The 5,749-nt window shown below is 35.2% G+C and overlaps 1 long non-coding RNA gene across 1 annotated transcript; it reads left to right on the top strand.

Annotated features, from left to right (window-relative positions):
- Positions 1-205: 205 nt before the first annotated feature.
- On the top strand, positions 206-5,096 carry LOC135771494 (uncharacterized). The gene is made up of 5 exons (XR_010542929.2): positions 206-2,625; positions 3,216-3,275; positions 3,366-3,456; positions 3,555-3,634; positions 3,813-5,096. It is a non-coding gene; the product is annotated as an uncharacterized lncRNA (long non-coding RNA).
- The last annotated feature ends 653 nt before the right edge of the window (positions 5,097-5,749 follow it).

The following is a 5,749-nucleotide window of genomic DNA, read 5'->3' as shown; positions in this document are numbered from 1 at the left end:
AGTGTGAAAACGCGGATTATAAAAAAAGTATATTAAGTGCGAGCAGAGGATCAAGCAGAAACAACGCCAAAGGACTACATTTCCCAGGATGCACCTCCACTCTTCAGGTGCGACCGCTTTACCTATGGGCTTGACGGGAAGATTCAAAATCGCGAACCGTTACTGCATGGATTACTTTACTGATGTTGTATAATATAGTGTGGGAAGAAGGTAGTATGCCAGAAAGCTGGAAAGAAGCGATAATAATACCAATAAAGAAACCTGGTAAGGATGATAGTAAACCAGAAAATTATAGGCCTATAGCACTGACGTCGCATGTATGTAAAATTATGGAGCGTATGATAAATGAAAGGTTAATACATTTTCTGGAATCCAGGAGTTTAATAGATACGTGTCAAAGTGGTTTTAGGAAAGGAAGAGGTACAATGGATGCAATAATATGCTTTGAGGATGAAGTGGTGAAAGCCCAAATAAACAAAGAAATGGTGGTGGCGGTATTTTTTGATGTGGAAAAAGCGTATGATATGATGTGGAGGGAGGGCCTCTTAATCAAAATGCATTTATTGGGTATTGGGGGGAAAATGTTTAATTGGATTAAAAACTTTCTAGAGGGAAGAATGATTCAAGTGAGAATAGGAATAGAGATATCCAAGCAGCATGTGGTTGAAAATGGAACACCCCAAGGAAGCGTATTAAGCCCAACGCTGTTCTCCATTATGATAAATGATGTATTTACAAGTACACCAAGAGATATGGGTAGGTCTTTGTTTGCTGATGATGGAGCATTATGGAAGAGAGGAAGAAATATTGAACATATAATTAGGAAGTTGCAAGGGGGTATTAGCCAAGTGGAAAAATGGGGTGATGAATGGGGCTTTAAATTCTCAGTTGAAAAGACTAAGGTAGTATTTTTTACTAGGAAAAAGGTAGGAGAATACCAGTTAAAGCTGTATGGGAACAACCTAGAAAAGGTGGAGTGTTTTCGCTTTCTGGGTGTTTTATTCGATGCTAAGTTAACATGGAAGAATCATATAAGACAGGTTGTTGACAAATGTAAGAAAGTTATAAACGTCATGAGATGCCTTTCAGGGCTACAGTGGGGAGCTAGTATTACAGCTCTGAGGTATATTTACATAGCACTAATAAGGTCGAGATTAGATTATGGATGTATAGCCTATGGATCAGCATCGAAGACTGCATTAAGAGAACTAGATATAATCCAAGCTCGAGCTTTAAGAATTTGTATTGGAGCAGTAAGAACTACGCCAGTATGTGCAATGCAGGTAGAAGCTGGGGAGATGCCATTAGAGTTACGCCGAAATCAATTAACAGCTAACTACTGGATCAATTTGAGAGGGCATAGTGACAGCCACCCAACAAAAAAGGTATTGCAAGCAAGCTGGGAGAAGGAAAAAGGAAACAGGAAAAGCTTTGGATGGACAGGAGATCAAATAGCAGCTGATATGAGAATAAATAATATAGAATTTGAAGAAAATAATATATGGCCCAATAGACCAGTATGGCTACTAGAGTATCCAAAAGTAGATAAAGAGCTACTAAATATTAGACGGAGTGATGAGCCATCAGATACAGTAGCAGAGTATTACAGGAGGAGGGAATGCATATATAAGACATATATTCAGATTTTTACGGATGGATCAAAAGAGGGAAACATAACGGGTTTAGGTATGACGGTGCCTAAGTATAAGATAGAAATGTACAAAAGAACATCTGATCATTTGAGTGTATACGCTGTGGAAATGTGTGCTATCATGATGGCAGTACAGTGGATTGTAGAGAATAATAATCAAGATTTTGTTGTATGCAGTGATTCTGTATCGACGCTTATGAGCATTGAGGCAGGTGCTGCTAAAAGTCATCAGGGCCTGCTTTATGAGATTTTATTTAATTACACGATAGCAGTCAGACAGGGGAAAAATGTTGCTTTCATGTGGGTGCCGGCGCATTCAGGTATTAAAGGAAATGAGGAAGCTGACAAGCTAGCAAAAAAGGCAGTAAAAAAGGAAGATGTTGAACTGCATATCAAATTAGCTAAATCAGAAGGTAAGAGTATAGTTTGGAGTGAAACAATGGAGAAATGGCAGCAGCAATGGAGTAATGAAATAAAGGGAAGACACTGTTATTCCATACAAAGTACTGTAGGTGGCAATAGAGGTAAGGGGAGAAACCGGAAAGAGCAAGTCATTTTAAGTAGATTAAGATTGGGACATAGCAACTTAAATAGCACTCTTCATATTATAGGAAAGCACCCAACAGGTTTGTGTGATTATTGTCAGGAAAAGGAGACTGTGGAGCATATCCTTATATCATGTGGAAAATATAATCAGGAAAGGCAAGAAGTGATGGCACAGCTACAGAGTATTGAGCAAATAGATGTAAGTGTTAAAAATATCTTATATTTAGCGGAAAAGGGACAAGGAGCAAGTTATTTTTTTGACTATTTAAAAGAAACTGGACTGGATAAGAGAATTTAGGAGGAGACAAATATGAGCAGAAGATGGCAGTAGTGCAACAAACTGGATGCAAGCTGCCGCTAAACACCAAAGAAGAAGAAGAAGAAGCATGGATTACTCTCGGTCTCTTTGTTTGCTCATCGACATTACGGTAAGTTTGATTTAATTCATTTGCCTGCATCACGCTGATCGGTTGCCTATTTGTTCATATTATGTTATTTACTATGATTCGTTTTTGTCTTTATACTAGAACTGTTTGAATTTAAAGCACAAACAGTAAAACTTTAAGGGTATACGTGGTACACAGCGGTAAACATGAGGTTAAAAATACGCGAAGTAACATTCAAACCGGGCTGTTAAAAGAATCAATTCGATGTTTAAATTTTTAAAAACAAAACTTTAAAGAAGCCAAGAATGAGACGTTATTTGCTTAAAACAAACAAAACAACAGTAACTCGTGTGTTTGAAATGTTAGCAGCTAGCAAGTGTCTCTCTGCTATTTTAAATTATACAGACGATCTTTTGTTGTTAAAAGCTCATTGCTTTAGTTCTGGTAGATGCTGCTTATTTTTCAAGACTGTTTTAATAGCTTTATATTGATTTAGAACAAAGCCAGCTTCACTTTGAGAGAACCTAGATGCTTATTGTAAAGAAGCTTGGAGTCATAATATATTTAAACGTTATATGTTTGCTGTTCTTCATCTTTGTAAATATGAAGTCTATTCATGTTTGTGTTTACAGAGGTCATGTACACTGTGGTCAACTTTGTGGACGATGAAGAGGTTTCTGGGTAAAGATGATGTATGTTTATTCATTTAATTTTTTAAAATCAAACATGTTAGATAGTAAACAGATGTATGTGATTTTGATTTTTAATTCTGTGCTTGCCAGAGAAATATAACGAAGTAACAGTGGAAGCTAAAACATCAGACTGATCTCGACACTGAAGAAATTGATGTCACTGCAATCTGGCCAAAATGATGTAAGTTTAATAATGAAATTATTAAATTAAAGAGGTTAAATAGTTAATAGATGTGTTATGATGTATGTGATTCTATTTTTTTATTCTGTGTTTGATAGACAACAATATTGAAGTAGCCTACTGTAATGAAGCTGCAGAACAACACAGAGACTCTGAGGACATCAACACAGAAAATGAAGTAAGAAGATGTATATTATGAAGTTCTTTGATCATATGTTGTTGTATCTTTGTACAGTTTAATGTAAACTTTCTAAAATGTACAACTTTAATTATATGTCATTTGATTTGTCGTTTATTTATCTGTATATGTGTACTAGTATTATGCCAAATACTTATGTACTTTTATATTTCCAAAGGGCTCCAAAGAGATGTCTGTCCAGATGAGGGTGCATCAACTTTACCTTTGCTGACAACAGTTAACTTAACTCAAACCATTTAAGGAAATCGGTTGCCTTAAACCATTAAGTTTTAAAAAACATACATTTGAGTACTGTGAACTTAAGTCTTGTGCAATTATGCACTTATATTTAGGTAGTGTGAACTTAAATATAAGTGCATAACTGCTTGTGACTCAATTTTTTTAAGTTCACAGTACTCAAATCTATGTGTTTTAAAACTTGAATGGTTTAATGCAACCGGTTTTCTTAAATGTGAGAAGTGACAGTGTTACAGTGAGAAATGTTTGATTAATTCCAAGACAGAGCTCTGCTATTGAATCTACACTGCAAAAAATCACTTTCTAACTTAGGATTTTTATCTTGTTTTCAGTAGAAAAACTAAAAATTCTTAAATCAAGATGTATTTTCTTGATGAGCAAAATTACCTTAGAAAATATGTGTAGTTTTTAGACAAAAATATACATTTTAAGTAAATTTGTGCCTAAACAAGCAAAAATATCTTAACAGTGGAGTGAGAAAATTGTGCTTAAATTAAGTTTTTATGAAAAAAGAAAACGTAAGATTTTTTTTCTCACACCATTGGCAGATATTTTTGCTTGTTTTAAGCACAAATTCACTTAAAGTGTGTGTGTGTGTTTATTTATTTTGTCTAAAACTAGACTTATTTTCTTAGGTCATTTTGTTCAAGAAAAAGCATTTTAATTTAAATAATATTTCTACTAAAAACAAGACAATAATACTATGTAAGAGTCATTTTTTGCAGTGTAGGACTGATTTCTTAAAGCAAGATCAATATAGTTGTTGTTCATTTTATTTAGATATTTACTACATTACAGTGGCAGCTGGTGACTTGTTTTTTGTGAGCACTTGATGCGAAGTTTGTCACAACATGTATACAGCCCGTCATTTGTGTGGTTCCCAATTTCAAAATATGTGTTCTGCGTGTATGTGTATCACGTGTTTTGACTAAACACGTGATGCACATGGTTTACATGAAGCAACAAAAACATTTTAAAAACACAAGCAACACACATGACACTCCGAACACTTATTTTGAATTTGCAACCGCCACTGCTACATTACATTGTACTGCTTTGAATGTAGTTTTCATTGTTGCTTTTATTTTGTTTTATTTTACTCTAATATTGCTTTCTCTGTCTGTATATTTATAAGTTTAAATAGTATTGTTTATGTATGCAACTTCTAATATTTATGTGTAATATTATTTTGTGATTGTGACAATTGTGGATTGTTCAGTTTTTTATTAAATAAACATTTCAAACTCAAGTTTTTTTTTTAAGGGTTTTGGGCATGTATAGTAGGATATAGTGGGGGGGGGATTGTAGTCTATCTGCATAGCAGGCAAATAACCAATCAAGTCACTAAACTATGAGGGCTTGGGTTGGGCTAAATACAAAGTGTAACCAATCAAATCATCTCAACTGGAAAGTTTCAAAGTTGTGTCCCAATAGTTGTCAGAGTTTTGGGAGGGGGTTTTAAAAGCAACCAATCAGTGTTGGGATTAAACACCAATGGGGACACTAGAATTGTGCAAAGGTGTGAAATCCCAGTACCTCTGAAGGTGTGAAAATGTCCCCTGACAAAATCTTCAATGGGATTATTTGCCATGGCAACAAATGGCTGCATATACCACAGGAATATCCCCAGTGTTCGAATTATGTCAAAGCTTATGGGGGGTCCCCTAACTAAGCCCCACCCCCTGGCCAAGCCCCACCCCCTTATCATAGGGTCGCTGTGATTTCACAAAGTAAGATGTGATCGTCCTTGATCAGTAATCATCTGATCCTGGTTTTAATCAAAGAAACCCCAAATTACCCTTAAATCAAACTCTAAAACATTTTTACCCCTCAAATTAGTGTGAAACACTGGCAAGG

Source organism: Paramisgurnus dabryanus, chromosome 8 (assembly GCF_030506205.2).
Source record: "Paramisgurnus dabryanus chromosome 8, PD_genome_1.1, whole genome shotgun sequence".
NCBI lineage: Eukaryota > Metazoa > Chordata > Actinopteri > Cypriniformes > Cobitidae > Paramisgurnus > Paramisgurnus dabryanus.
Note: the sequence above shows the minus strand (reverse complement) of the source record. Positions and strands in the feature narration are given on the sequence as shown.